Below are 15,716 nucleotides of genomic sequence, written 5' to 3' on the forward strand. Positions count from 1 at the left end.
TGAAACTGGACCCCCATCTGTATCACTCATAAAAATTAGAATGGATTAAAGATTAAATGTAAAACCTGAAGCCATAAAACTCCTAGAAGAAAATATAGGGAAAAAACTCCTTGACATTGGTCTTGGCACTGATTTTTTGGATTGGACCCAAAGTGTAAGCAACACAAGCAAAAATAAATAAGTGGGGCTACATATAATAAACTGAAAACCTTCACAGAAAAAGAAATGATCAAAAAATTAAAAAGGCAACCTACAAAGTGGGAGAAATACTTGCAAATCACAATCTGATTAATAAAACTAATTAATGAAATATTTAATGGCTAAATTTATTAATTATTATGTTAGGTAAATAATACGGATGGAAATTAATTTAATTAAGGCATTAATAGGCAAAACATATTGAGAACTCATATAATAGCAAAACAACAAATACTCTCATTTTACAGAGGAAAAAAGACCTGAACAGACATTTTCCCAAAGATCTCCAGATGGCCAATGGACACATGAAAAGATGCTCAACATCACTCATCATCAGGGAAATGTAAATCAAAGTCACAATGAGATATCTCCTCACAGCTGTTACAAAGGCTGTTATCCAAAAGACAAGAGACAGTCCTGGCAGGGATGTGGAGAAAAGGAAACTCTTGTGCACACAGAAACCCTTGTGCTGAGAATGTAAATTGATGCAGCTACCACGGAAAACAGTAAGGACATTCCTCAAAAAATTAAAACTAGAACTAGAACTAATAACACAATCCAGCAATTCCACTTCTGAGTATATATCCAAATCAAGTGAAATCACTTTCTTTCTTTTTTTTTATTGGAGTTCAATTTGCCAACATATAGCATAAAACCCAGTGCTCATCTCATCAAGTGCCCCCACCAGTGCCTGTCACCCAGTCACCCCCACCCCCTGCCCACCTCCCTTCCCACCGCCCCTTGTTCATTTCCCAGAGTTAGGAGTCTCTCATGTTCTGTCACCCTCTCTGATATTTCCCACTCATTTTCTCTCCTTTCCCCTTTATTCCCTTTCACTATCTTTTATATTCCCCAAATGAATGAGACCATATAATGTTTGTCCTTCTCCGATTGACTTACTTCACTCAGCATAATACCCTCCAGTTCCATCCACGTTGAAGCAAATGGTGGGTATTTGTCGTTTCTAATGGCTGAGTAATATTCCATTGTATACATAAACCACATCTTCTTTATCCATTCATCTTTGGATGGACACCGAGGCTCCTTCCACAGTTTGGCTATTGTGGCCATTGCTGCTATAAATATCGGGGTGCAGGTGTCCCGGCATTTCATTGCATCTGTATCTTTGGGGTAAATCCCCAACAGTGCAATTGCTGGGTCGTAGGGCAGGTCTATTTTTAACTCTTTGAGGAACCTCCACACAGTTTTCCAGAGTAGCTACACCAGTGCACATTCCCACCAAAGTGCAGGAGGGTTCCCTTTCTCCACATCCTCTCCAACATTTGTTTCCTGCCTTGTTAATTTTCCCCATTCTCACTGGTGTGAGGTGGGATCTCATTGTGGTTTTGATATTTATTTCCCTGATGGCAAGTGATGTGGAGCATTTTCTCATGTGCATGTTGGCCATGTCTATGTCTTCCTCTGTGAGATTTCTCTTCATGTCTTTTGCCCATTTCATGATTGGATTGTTTGTTTCTTTGGTGTTGAGTTTAAGAAGTTCTTTATAGATCTTGGATACCAGACCTTTATCTGATAGGTCATTTGCAAATATCTTCTCCCATTCTGTAGGTTGTCTTTTAGTTTTGTTAACTGTTTCTTTTGCTGTGCAAAAGCTTCTTATCTTGATGAAGTCCCAATAGTTCATCTTTGCTTTTGTTCCTTTTGCCTTCGTGGATGGATCTTGCAAGAAGTTATTGTGGCTGAGTTCAAAAAGGATGTTGCCTGTGTTCTCCTCTAGGATTTTGATGGAATCTTGTCTCACATTTAGATCTTTCATCCATTTTGAGTTTATCTCTGTGTATGGTGAAAGAGAGTGGTCTAGTTTCATTCTTCCGCATGTGGATGTCCAATTTTCCCAGCAACATTTATTGAAGAGACTGTCTTTTTTTCCAGTGGATAGTCTTTCCTGCTATGTCGAATGTTAGTTGACCATAGAGTTGAGGGTCCACTTCTGGATTCTCTATTCTGTTCCATTGATCTTTGTGTCTGTTTTTGTGCCAGTATCACACTGTCTTGATGACCACAGCTTTGTAGTACAACCTGAAATCTGGCATTGTGATGCCCCAGATATGGTTTTCTTTTTTAATATTCCCCTGGCTATTCGGGGTCTTTTCTGATTCCACACAAATCGTTTTTTTTTTTATTTTTTTATTTATTTATGATAGTCACAGAGAGAGAAAGAGAGAGAGGCAGAGACATAGGCAGAGGGAGAAGCAGGCTCCATGCACCGGGAGCCCGACGTGGGATTTGATCCGGAGTCTCCAGGATCACGCCCTGGGCCAAAGGCAGGCGCCAAACCGCTGCGCCACCCAGGGATCCCTACACACAAATCTTAAGATGATTTGTTCCAACTCTCCGAAGAAAGTCCATGGTATTTTGATAGGGATTGCATTAAATGTGTACATTTCCCTGGGTAGCATTGACATTTTCACAATATTAATTCTTCCAATCCACAAGCATGGAATATTTTTCCATCTCTTTGTGTCTTCCTCAATTTCTTTCAGAAATGTTCTATAGTTTTTAGGGTATAGATCCTTTACCTCTTTGGTGAGGTTTATTCCTAGGTATCTTATGCTTTTGGGTGCAATTGTAAATGGGATTGACTCCTTAATTTCTCTTTCTTCAGTCTCATTGTTAGTGTATAGAAATGCCACTGACTTCTGGCATTGATTTTGTATCCTGCCACACTGCCGAATTGCTGTATGAGTTCTAGCAATCTTGGGGTGGAGTCTTTTGGGTTTTCTAGGTAGAGTATCATGTCATCTGCAAAGAGGGAGAGTTTGACTTCTTTGCGAATTTGAATGCCTTTTATTTCTTTTTGTTGCCTGATTGCTGAGGCTAGGACTTCCAGTACTATGCTGAATAGCAGTGGTGAGAGTGGACATCCCTGTCTTGTTCCTGATCTTAGGGAAAAGGCTCCCAGTGCTTCCCCATTGAGAATGATATTTGCTGTGGGCTTTAAGTAGATGGCTTTTAAGATGTTGAGGAATGTTCCCTCTATCCCTACACTCTGAAGAGTTTTGATCAGGAATGGATGCTGTATTTTGTCAAATGCTTTCTCTGCATCTATTGAGAGGATCATATGGTTCTTGTTTTTTCTCTTGTTGATATGATCAATCACATTGATTGCTTTATAAGTGTTGAAACAGCCTTGCATCCTGGGGATAAATCCCACTTGGTCATGGTGGATAATCTTCTTAATGTATTGTTGGATCCTATTGGCTAGTATCTTGTTGAGAATTTTTGCATCCATGTTCATCAGGGATATTGGTCTGTAATTCTCCTTTTTGGTGGGGTCTTTGTCTGGCTTTGGAATTAAGGTGATGCTTGCCTCATAAAACGAATTTGGAAGTACTCCATCTCTATCTTTCCGAACAGCTTTAGGAGAATAGGTATGATTTCTTCTTTAAACGTTTGATAGAATTCCCCTGGGAAGCCATCTGGCCCTGGACTTTTGTGTCTTGGGAGGTTTTTGATGACTGCTTCAATTTCCTCCCTGGTTATTGGCCTGTTCAGGTTTTCTATTTCTTCCAGTTCCAGTTTGGTAGTTCATGGTTTTCCAGAAATGTGTCCATTTCTTCTAGATTGCCTAATTTATTGGTGTAAAGCTGCTCATAATAAGTTTTTAAGATCGTTTGTATTTCCTTGGTATTGGTGATGATCTCTCTTTTCTCATTCATGATTTTATTAATTTGAGTCTTTTCTCTCTTCTTTTTAATAAGGCTGGCTAATGGTTTATCTATCTTATTAATTCTTTCAAAGAACCAACTCCTGGTTCTGTTGATCTGTTCCACAGTTCTTCTGGTCTCGATTTCATTGAGTTCTGCTTGAATCTTTATTAACTCTCATCTTCTGCTGGGTGTAGGATCTATTTGCTGTTTTTTCTCCATCCCCTTTAGGTGCAAGGTTAGCTTTTGTATTTGAGTTCTTTCCAGTTTTTGGATGGATTCTTGTATCGCGATGTATTTTCCCCTCAGAACTGCTTTTGCTGTATCCCAAAGATTTTGAACAATTGTATCTTCATTCTCATTAATTTCCATGAATCTTTTTAATTCTTCTCTAATTTCCTGGTTGACTCTTTCATCTTTTAGCAGGATGGTCCTTAACTTCCACCTGTTTGAAATCCTCCCAAACTTCTTCTTGTGATTTAGTTCTAATTTCAAAGCGTTATGGTCTGAGAACATGCAGGGGACGATCCCAATCTTTTGGTATCGGTTAAGACCTGATTTGTGACCCAGTACGTGGTCTATTCTGGAGAAAGTTCCATGTGCACTTGAGAAGATGAAATCACTTTCTTATAGAGAGATCTTTACCCGCATGTTCCCTGCAGCATTATTTACAACATGGGACCAATGTACCATGGATGGATAAATGTATAAAGAAAATGACACACACACACACACACACACACACACTTACACTGGAATATTATTCAGCCGTAAAAAGAATGAAATATTACCATTTGCAACAACATGGATGGACCTTGAAGGGCATCATGCTAAGTGAAATAAGTCAGAAAAAAGACAACTACTGTATGATCTCACTTACATGTGGAATCTAAAAAAACAAAACATAACAAAAAACAACAACAACAAAAAATCCCCAAACTCCTAGAAACAGGGAATAGATGTGTGGTTGCTAGAGGTGAGGGAGCCCATGAAGTTAATCAACAGATACAAACTCCAGGTTATAAGATGACTAAGTTCTAGGAATGCAACATAGTGACTATAGTTAACAATACTGAATACTTGAAAGTTGCTAAGAGAGTAGATGTTACAAGTTCTCAACACACACATACAAACCTGTGATTGTGCAAGGTGATGAATATGTTAAGAAACCTTATTGTAGTATTCATTTCTCAATATAATCTCTCCCATCGAGCCTCCTACTTTCCTCTTAGATTGCTCTCACCTAATAACTTTTCCTATTGCATTATATAGCTGAAAATTCAAATGAAAACTCTCTCATATGTATTAACCTTCTTGTATCTCCCCAGCCCCGGCCACTGCCTCCTGCCCCCTACGGTGAGAAAATCGTTTTCTCTGCCATCTAAAACCAATTTCTCCATTTGCCTGTGGGATGACGTCCCTCTTCACTTTCCCGGGAACTTTACTCTTTCATTTACAGCCTCCTTTTCGCTATCAGCTTTCCTTCCTTGGATTCATCACCATCTTCTTATGGCTCTATTAATCTAGTTCTGTGTGTTTTTCTGAGAAAAATCAGCCCTTTGCCCAATATCCTCTTCCATCTGCCCCCTCACCTACCTGCTCCATCAATACTCCAAAAGAATTGTCTACAATTTTTGCTTTTGGTCCTTCAACTGCCATTCACTCTGCAACCCACTCCAGTGGGCTCTGTCTATGCTGCCCCATACAAACTGATAGTCTTATCAACCTGCCTTCAAGGGAATGATGGTCTAATAGGAGATAAACACAGTGCTTCTTTACCAAGTATGGTGGCCATTTCCTCATATTCAACTTGGTAGCCTCAGTAATATTTCCGTCCACCGCTGCTTTGTTGCTAAGACACTCTTCTAATTGGCCTGTGTCACCCCATACATGTATTTCTCTTCTTCTTGGGCCATTCCATCTCAGCCTCCTTGGCCTCCTCCCCTCTCCAATCTCTGAACATGGAAGTTCCCCACCAGTCAGTCTGTGTACTTTCTATTATCTTTTTTCCCCCAACACTTTCTCCCTAGGTAATTTCAACAATTTTTATACCTGTTTTATTGAAATATAACTCACATACCACAATACAGAGTTGTACAATCATGACCACTACCTAACTTTGAAGTATTTTCATCATTCACAAAAGAAATCCCATACCAGCTGGCACTCACTCCCCATTCCCTCCTCCTCCCATCCCTGGGCAACCAGTAATCTGTTTTCTGTTTCTAGATTTGCCTCCTCTGAATATTTCATAGAAATGGAACCATACATACAGTATGCGGTTTTGTGGCTGGCTTCTTTCATCTAGCATGTTCTCAAGGTTTATCCCTGTTGTAGCATGTATCAGAATGTCATTCTTTTTTATGGAGAGATAATTCCCACTGAACTATATACCTCAATGATTTATCCATTCATCAGTTCGTGGGTATTTGAATTGTTTTCACTTTTGGGCTGTCATCCATAATACTGTTATGAACATTTGTGTACAATTTCTGTGTGGACATATGTTTTCATTTATCTTGGATATATCTAGGAATAGAATTGCTAGGTCATACGGTAACTTTGTGCAACATTTTGAGGAACTGCTAAACTTTTCCAAAGCTGCCTGAACTATTTTACAATCTTACCACCAATGTATGAGGGCTCCAGTCTTTCTACATCCTCATCTACAATTGTTATTGTCTATATGTATTCTTATAGCTATCCTAGCAGCTTTGAAGTGGCATCTCCTCAATGACTAATAATGTTGACCATCTTTTCATGTGCTCATTGGCCATTTTCCTATATTCTTTGGGGGAAATGTCTCTTCAGATCCTTTCCCATTTTTCAATTATTTGCCTTTTTATTGCTCAATTGTTAAGTGTTCTTTGTATTTATTTACACTTTAGATATAAGGCAATCATCAAATATATGATCTGCAAATATTTTCTACCATTAAGTGGATTACATTTTCATTTTTCAGTGGAATATTTATAAGCACAAAAGTTTTTCATTTTTATTTAGTCCAATTTATTTTTTCTTTTGTTGTTTATGGTTTTGGTGTCATAGCTAAAAAGCCATTGCCTAACTCATGGTTACAAAGATCTCCTCCTACATTTTTTTTTCTAAGCATTTTAAATAGGTTTAGCTTAGCATTAAGATCTATGATCCATTTTGAGTTAATTTTTATGTATAATGTAAGGGACAGCTACAACTTCATTGTTTTGCATAGGCTATCTAATTGTCACAGCAGCATCTATTGAAAAGACTATTCTCCTCAGCCCCCATCACCAATTGGATTTTCTTGTCAAAAATCAATTGACCATAAATTAATGATTAATCTCTGTATCTTCAATTATATTCCATTGATCCCTATGTCTATCATTATGCCAATACCATATTGTCTTGATTAGTATAACTTTGTGGTAAGTTTTGAAACCAGGAAGCTTGATTCTTCTAATTTGTTCTTTTTCAAGATTGTTCTGGGCATTTTTGGTCACTTGCACTTCATTAATTCTTATCCTCTAATTACCTCTTACTAACAGAAAGCTCATGAGATTAAATCTCCCAAATCCTTTTCTGCAGCTGTGACTCCTATTGAAACTTGCCTTTAATTGGCAGTCCTAGTTTACTATCTCATAGCTATCTCAAAGTGTCCAAACTAAACTGAAAATTCATCCTCATAACTCCCCCCAAAATCCTATTTCTTCTTCTGTCTCTTATGCTTAATCATGGCAACTGTTCCCACTCCATTGCTCATGCCAGAAACCTGGAGCCAGTCTTTATCCCCAGCCCCTCTTCCCTTCCAGGAACACTATCATTAAGTCCCATCCATTCTTCCTACAAATCAAACTTCAAATTCATTCACTTGTCTCTATATTCACTTTCAAAACCTTAATCCAAACCACAATAATTATCTCCTAGATGACTAATTGCTCTCCCTGATTTTACCCTAAAGGTCCATTTTTTTTATACCAGAAACAAAGTAATAATTTAATAACTTAAAGCAGATCATTTTGGTCCCCTTCTTAAAAGTGATAACTTATGGTCTTTACACTTAAAATGAAATCTCAAATCTTCTCCATGGCTTATAATGTACTGAAGGATTTGATTTCACTTGCTTCTCCTGCCCTATCTTTTGAGGTTCTAGACATACCAGCTTTCAGGTTCTTGCACAAAGCAACCTTTTCTCCTGGTTTGAAGTCTTTGCACATGCTGTTCCTTCTGACTATAATGTCCCTCCTGCCCTGTTAATGTCATACTCTTCTATGCATAGCTCCTTTGATCCACCTTTTCTTGGCTTAAGCATCATCTCAGAGAACTCTTCTTTGGTGACTATATCTAAATTAGGCCTCTCTCCTGTATCCTCTTTCACTGCACACAGTGGGTTTTTTCCAAATATGTATTCAATTTTATAGTTATTAATTTAATTAATAAATTAAAATAAGTTATATGCTTGCTTATTGTCTGTCTCTAAGATCCATGCAGGTAGGAACTATGTTCTGTTCAGTGGCCGATCTTCAGTGCTAGGTATACAATAAATACTGGTTAAATCATCACTTAAATATCTCTTTTTTAGCCATTTTGGAAAAATTAATAATAGAGAATAGTTTCATAATGCTTAGTATAGACCAGGCACTGCACACAACCTTTACATAGAATAATTTTATTAACTCTCACATTTAAATCTCACAACTTTATGAGGAAATTCCATTCTATTATTTTAGAGCAAGAGAGGGGTACAAGGAGGAGAAGGGAGAGAATCTTAAGCAGGCTCCACGCTCAGCCTGAAGCCTGATGTGGGGCTTGATCTCACAGACCAAGTCAGATCATGACCTGAGCTGAAGTCAAGAGTTGGATGCTTAACCAACTAAGCCACCCAAGCACCCAACGGTAATTCTATCTCTTTTTTTGTTTGTTTGTTTTTTGTTTTATTTTGTTTTTTAGAAAAGGCAAGAGTGGCACAGAGAAGATAAGCAACTTCCTCAATGTCACCCAAGAAGATAAAAGCAACCCTGGAATTAGAATCCAGGCACTCCGGCTCTAGCACCTATGTTCATAACCACCATGCTATACTCAAGAAGGCATGAGTCTTCTGGAAAAGGAGGGAGTGGGCTTTTGGTTTGACTTAGGGAAGGAAGTGAGTTAACATCTTCCCCCTGACTGCAGACTTTGGGAGACAGGATAGAACTACCTGCATGACAATCTCAAAAGACTGTGAGGTAGAAGAAAAACACCTTGTGGCAACTCTGAAATTCTAGGTTCTAGGACTCAGGGAGTATTATGGGATGGAAATAGGTGCCTCCCAAGAGCCCCACGATGACAGGGAAGTAGCAAGCACCTCAGAGTAAAATAGGCCTGAGGAAATCTAAAGTATAGGCTGGTGATCTAGGATCACTGCACAACACAGGACAGGTGGCTGAAACTGTAAGCTTTTTCAGGCAAAGTTGTTGGTCTTAGTGAAAAGCAATTAAGCCCAGGAGTATGTGAAATTAAGAGTTGCAGGTGAATCGAAACCACAATTAAGTACTACCTCACACCTGCTGGATGGCTTTTATCAAAAAGACACAAGATAACAAATGTTGGTGAGCATGTGGGAAAAGGGGAACCATGGAATGGGAAGGTAAATTGGTACAGCCATTATGGAAAGTATGACAGTTCCTCAAACACTTAAAAATTGAACTACCATATGATCCAATAATCCCATTTCTGGGTATTTATCCAAAGGAACTGAAATGAATATCTTGAAGGGATATCTGCACATCCATGTTCGTGCAGCCAAGATATAGACAAGATCTGGACACACATTATTCACAACAGCCCAGGTAGGGAAACAACCTAAGTGTCTGACAACTGATGAATAGATAAAGAAAACATGCTGTGTGTGTGTGTGTGTATATATATATATATATATATATATACACACAATGGAACACTATTCAGCCTTAAAAGGAAGGAAATAGGGATCCCTGGGTGGCGCAGCGGTTTGGCGCCTGCCTTTGGCCCACGGCACGATCCTGGAGACCCGGGATCGAATCCCACGTCGGGCTCCCAGTGCATGGAGCCTGCTTCTCCCTCTGCCTGTGTCTCTGCTCCCCCCCACCCCGTCTCTCTCTCTCTGTGTGACTATCATAAATAAATAAAAAAAAAAAAAAGGAAGGAAATATGGTCATTTACAACAACATGGATCCACCTGGAGGGTATTATGCTAAGATAAGTCAAATGAAGGAGTAATATTATATAATATCATTTTTTGGTGGAATGTATAAAAAGGGGGGGGATTGATAAAAATGGGTTAGAATGGTGATTGCCAGAGGCTTGGGTGTGGGGCATTTGGGAAGATAGTGCTTAAGGGTATAAACTGATAACTGTTAGACAAGTTAAGTTGGGAAGGGAGAGAAAATCTTCACCTGAAGTGAGAAAAGAGTTACAGTAGTCCCCAAATACCAATTTGGATTTCTCCTCTCATTACTTAAGAAGCATAGATTTACAGGGGTGCCTGGGTGGCTCAGTCTGTGAAGCCTCTGACTCCTGGTTGGCTCAGGTCCTGATCTCAAGGTGGTGAGATGGAGCGCCCCCACCAGGCTGTACTCTCAGCGGGGAGTCTGCTTGAGATTCTCTCCCTCTCCCTCTGCCCCTCCTCTCTCTCTCTCTCTTTCTCACTCTCAATAAATAAATAAATCTTAAAAAAAAAAAAAAAAGGAAAAAGCAATTTGCAGAACTGGGGCTACCACTACCACGCTCGTTGTATATAAAAGTACTAAAGGGGTTACCTTTTTGAATGGAGCGCGGGGCGCAAAGAGAGGTCATCCTCCTCCCTGGGCCCAAGGAGGTGGTGCTTCCTTGCTCCAGGCCCCCACGGAACTGCCCGGACTTTCGCAGGTGTCCAAACTTCTGCTCCGATTCTCCAGTCTCCAGCATTTTCTGAATTGCAGACTCCAGCTCTCAAAGAGTGTATAGACTTAGGTGAAGCACCATGGTGTCTTTCGGGGTCTAAGTCTTCATAGCAAACGGAATTTGTCGCGGTGCGTGGGGCTGGGCCAATGTGCAGGGACGTGGCGACCGTCCTCAACCGCCCCCCTCGGCGGGGCCTCCCTTAGCAGCCTCCACGCTGGAAAAGCTGGAAGCGCATCGCGCGGGTTTCCGTGACTGTGACTCGGAAAGAGGTGGCGTGGCCAGGCTCGCGCACGCTCGGGCCCCGCAGGCGCAGCGGGGGTGAAGGGAGACCCAGGCGAGGCGGCCAGGGGCGGCGTGGACGCGGCGGCCCGGGGAGGGGCGGGGGCGCAGGTGCGCAGGTGCATAGGTGCACAGGTGCGCAGGCCACCAGGCCTCCGGGGCCTGCCTGCGTCCCCCGCCCCATCTGCCTTCCTGGGAGCCCGCGAGCCTGCGTCTCCTTGCCTCAGACCTTGAGCTGCTTCGGATCTCTTTTCCTGCCACCGGCTTTCCTGAGATACAACGTACAGAACAACATGGTTGTGCAGCCATCACCGAAATCGGGTTGGAAGTTTCTATTGCACGGCCTCTGCCTCAGGGTCCCCGGGTCTGCACCCCCAGGGCCTGGAAACCTCTGATCTGCTTTCTGCCTCTGAAGATTTGCTGTTTCTGGAAATGGGAAACTCATGCCATGTGGTGTTTTGTGGCTGGTTTCTTTCATTTAACGTAACACTTCGGAGGGTCGTCGGGATTGTTGCAGCGTTAAGTGGAGTCTTTGTTGCTTAATAGTATATTCTCTTGTATGATTGTATCACATTCTGTTTAGACATTCACCAGCTGAGGGCATTTGAATGGTTGCACTTTGGGGGTCATGATAGTCATGCTAGGAACATGGTACGAGTCTTTGGGTGCACATGTTCTCAATTCTCCTGTAGGTATCTAAGGGGGATTGCAGTTTTGTAAGCTAAATTTATGTCCAGGTTTTTTTTTTTTTTTAAATGCCAAATACAGATTTCTTTGTATTAGGCTTAAAAGAGATTGTTAGATCAAGAATCCAACTTAATGAAATTAAAGTTAGGGATGGAAGTTCTAATTATTATCCTGAGAATCAACTGAGAATTATTTTACCCACTTTTGAAACACTGAGCTAGATCTAGACAGACACTCTACTAACCACTCAGTATTCAGTACAGTTAACTAAACATGACTTTTCTTTGATGACTGGTAATCTCAGAAGGGATCATGATTATGAGCCTAAGTCATTGTTCAGTGCTGTGTAAAAAGAATGAAGCTGAAGGTGTAGAGGCATTAGGAGAGATTTTTTTTTTTAGTTGACTTTTTACTAAATTCCTGAAACCAATTTGGTTTACTGTTTTTCTTCTAAAAGAGAAAAAAATATATATGAGCAGTACCTAGTTATATAGCACAGAAGGTAAACTTTGATGCTCATAGATTTATTGTTGATGGCCCAAGGAAGTTGAGGTTTGGGAAATGGGGGTTGTACAAAGCTGTATGGAAATGAAAGACTTGGGTGGAAGGAATGACTTAGGTCTGAGTCTCTTGTGGTGACTAACATAAACAGACATAAAGGGCATAATAATAAGACTACGCCTTATTATTGGTTTCAAGGCAGATCATGGTGGTAATGATCTAAAGCTGAGAACTGAACATACAGCTAAACTTAAGTTAAATTCTATGGCTTATTCACTTATGGATTACTCTATTTTGAGCTTATTTATATCCATATCCCCCTGTTCAGACTCCAGAGCTTTAGAATGGTGATACTGGAATGCTAAATTAACTTCTATTTTAGAAAAATCAGATACTTTATTTGGGGAGTTATCTGCTAAAATCAGACCAGGAAAGAACCAAGACTCCTTGGAGAAATGGCTGACTCCAGGGCTGAGGCAGAGAAAGTCGATGATGAGCTTGGAACATCTTGTACAAAAAGTAAAAAGGGGCTCAAAGAATACTAGGGTATGTCAGCAGACACAGGCACCAGCTTGAAGACAAGTCAGTTCTGGGGTAACTTTACCATCAAAATAAATGATAATAGGATGTAGTGTATAATAAAGTAAAAATCCATATTAATATAAGCAAATGAAAAATTATTTGGCTTCCACCATAGTAATAACTGATTCAGGCAAGAATCCTCAATCCATGCTAAAATTGGGGTGTAAAAGTGTGGTAAAGAATAGGATATTTACACAGTTTCAAAGTGTCTCCTCATAAAACTTATGAATTACTTAGTGTAAGTATCAAATATGAATTAACTTCAGAATGGAGAAAGCTGGAAACCAGCTTATTCAAGTAATAAAAGTTAACCACCACCAGGAATAAGACATCTTGTGCCTGCTGGGAAGATGCCTTGAGAACACCACAGCATTATTTAAGTATTCTTACAAAAAATGAATCAACCTTGAGGAAACTTAATACAAACCAAAAGTATCTAACTGCTTTGTACTTTTAAAAATGTCAAGGTCAAAAATGACAGGAGAGGGTGGAGGACTAACTTCAGGTGGAAGATTGCCTTCTGAGGCAGTTCAGCTTCTCTAAGTGCTCACCCAGGTGGGACATGCACTACCCTCTGAGGTTACTCATTCTTTTTTTTTTTTTTTTTTTTAAACTAGGACTTTAGAGTCCTTTAGTTTTTAGCTAATGTCCTTTTTTCTTTTCCAGGATCCCATCCAGGTAGTATGTATTCTGTATGGTTAATAGATCAAGTTATTCATTTTGGTATTCCAGTATATTTTCTGTATTTAATTATAGATACTCCATGTTGTTTCTGCAATTTTTTTTAAATCCTTCTAAGTCTCAATCTGATTTTTTTTTTTTTAATAACAACATTAGGTCTATGTGCAAAGATACAAAGTACATGATAGCAGGTTAACAGTTACATGGATAAGATTTATTTTAACCTGTATGTTTTTACTGAATGATTTATGTCAACGCAAATATGAATATGTGGTATGATGATACAACTCCAATTCTTACAGATCTGAAGTTTAATTTGCTTTCATAGGGATTTTTAATTTACTTTATTGATTACTGCCCAAACCTTTGGTAATCCTGCTCATGAGAATCAACAAATCAATAAATGCATGAACAAATAAATGCAATTTTGTTTTGGGGGGGAATCCAAGTTTAATGGACCACATACACACACATGCACATCCTAGAGGACAGGACTATCACGACTGGCTTAGTGAGAAATGATGGCCAGGAAAATCTGATGGCCAAGACTGTGGTCACTGGATCTGAATAGTTCAACTTCAGATCCCAACTCTGCTCTCACTTGCAACCTAACTTTGGGTAGATGGTTCAAATGCCTTAAAATTCTGGAAAATGAGGACACAATTTTACCTCTTAGGACCATTATACAGAATAATGAGATAAAGCATATGAAGTAATTAGCAGGGTCCTAATATATAACAGTAAGCCCTTATAAGTAACGGAGACTGCTGTTATGATAATACATACCCAACTGAGAACTCTATAATACATAGAGCTGGGGATTATCTAACCCTAGTGTATAGAGATTAGCAAAAATCTGGTTGTATTAACACTTTATTTAGGAATATGAATCACACTCTACTTCTTTCCTCACTTTGGCAGCCCTACTCTCAGTGGCTGCCATCAAACATTTTCTCTCCCTCATTCAGAAATCTCACTCTAATACTTGCAGTACATGATCATTGTACCTGCACTTTTTAATGAAGCACTGTGTCCTCACAAACACATTTCTCAAATTCAGAACAAACACTGATAGAATATGAAAGGCAATGGCAATAAAGAAACATACAAATCACACCGCAAAGAAAGATCTCTGAACAACGAAAACAATGGAGTTTGGGGGACAGAGGAGCAAAGAGGTTGCTCTGAGCAATAGAAATTGAGAATGATAAATCAGTTTTCTTTCTCATGTAGGCTCACCACCTACCGCCAAAACACTCTCAGCAAAACCATGGCTACTGTCTATCTTTGAAGATGCTCTTTCCTCACCCAGCACCCATATTTCTTCTTAGAAAGCTTTGTCTCCCTTATAATTCTTACCAAGTTTCCACTGGATGCAAGGTTATTCATGATTAACTCAACGGTTGTCAATGTTGGCCCTTAGAGAATTTCATATTAGACCAAGATAATTCATAGAGACCTACTATAAACATACTACTATCTATGCAAAGTGTAGTGTTCATAAAGATGAGTAAGATGACAGTTTTTACCTTACACTTAGTTCAAATGGGTCAACAGATTAAGGCCTGAGAGTCAAATCTGGCCAAGCCCATTTGCTTACTGGTCTCTGGCTGCTTTTGTTCCTCGAACAGTAGAGTTGTCATTGTTGTGATGAAGATATATGTTTTCCAAAAAGTTTACATATTCACTATCTTGTCCCTTTACAGAAGAATCTTGCCAAACCTCTGAAATGGGAGCTGAGGTATAACAAAACTGCCCACCTTTACTAAATGTCAATTAAAAAACTATAAATAAAGAATTATAAGAGGGGCACCTGGGTGGCACAGTCAGTTGGGCATTGGTTTTGGCTTAGGTTGTGATCTCAGAGTACTGAAATCGAGCCCCACTTCAGGCTCCATGCTCAGCACAGAGTCTACTTGGGACTCTCTCTCCCTCTGAAAGCTACCTGCTCACACGCATGAGTGCGCTCTTTCTCTCTCAAATAAAAATAAAGAAATCTTTAAAAAATAATTATAAGAGTTCAGAAGGATCATTTCAAGAAAATTTTTTGAAGTCAATAGAAATGGGACTCAAAGAATGAGAATGCAAACAAGTTCAGAACTTCTTGGTAACAGAAAGTAGTATCAACATGTCAAGTACAGAAAAAGCAAGACAGAGGACTGAGCTTCCAGCTCATTTGGGCATCAACTCTCTTATGATTTGCACAAGTCCTTTCATCTTTTCTGGTTTTCAAACAACATGTAT

The sequence above is a fragment of the Canis lupus genome, chromosome 7 (genome assembly GCF_003254725.2).
Source record: "Canis lupus dingo isolate Sandy chromosome 7, ASM325472v2, whole genome shotgun sequence".
Taxonomy (NCBI): domain Eukaryota; kingdom Metazoa; phylum Chordata; class Mammalia; order Carnivora; family Canidae; genus Canis; species Canis lupus.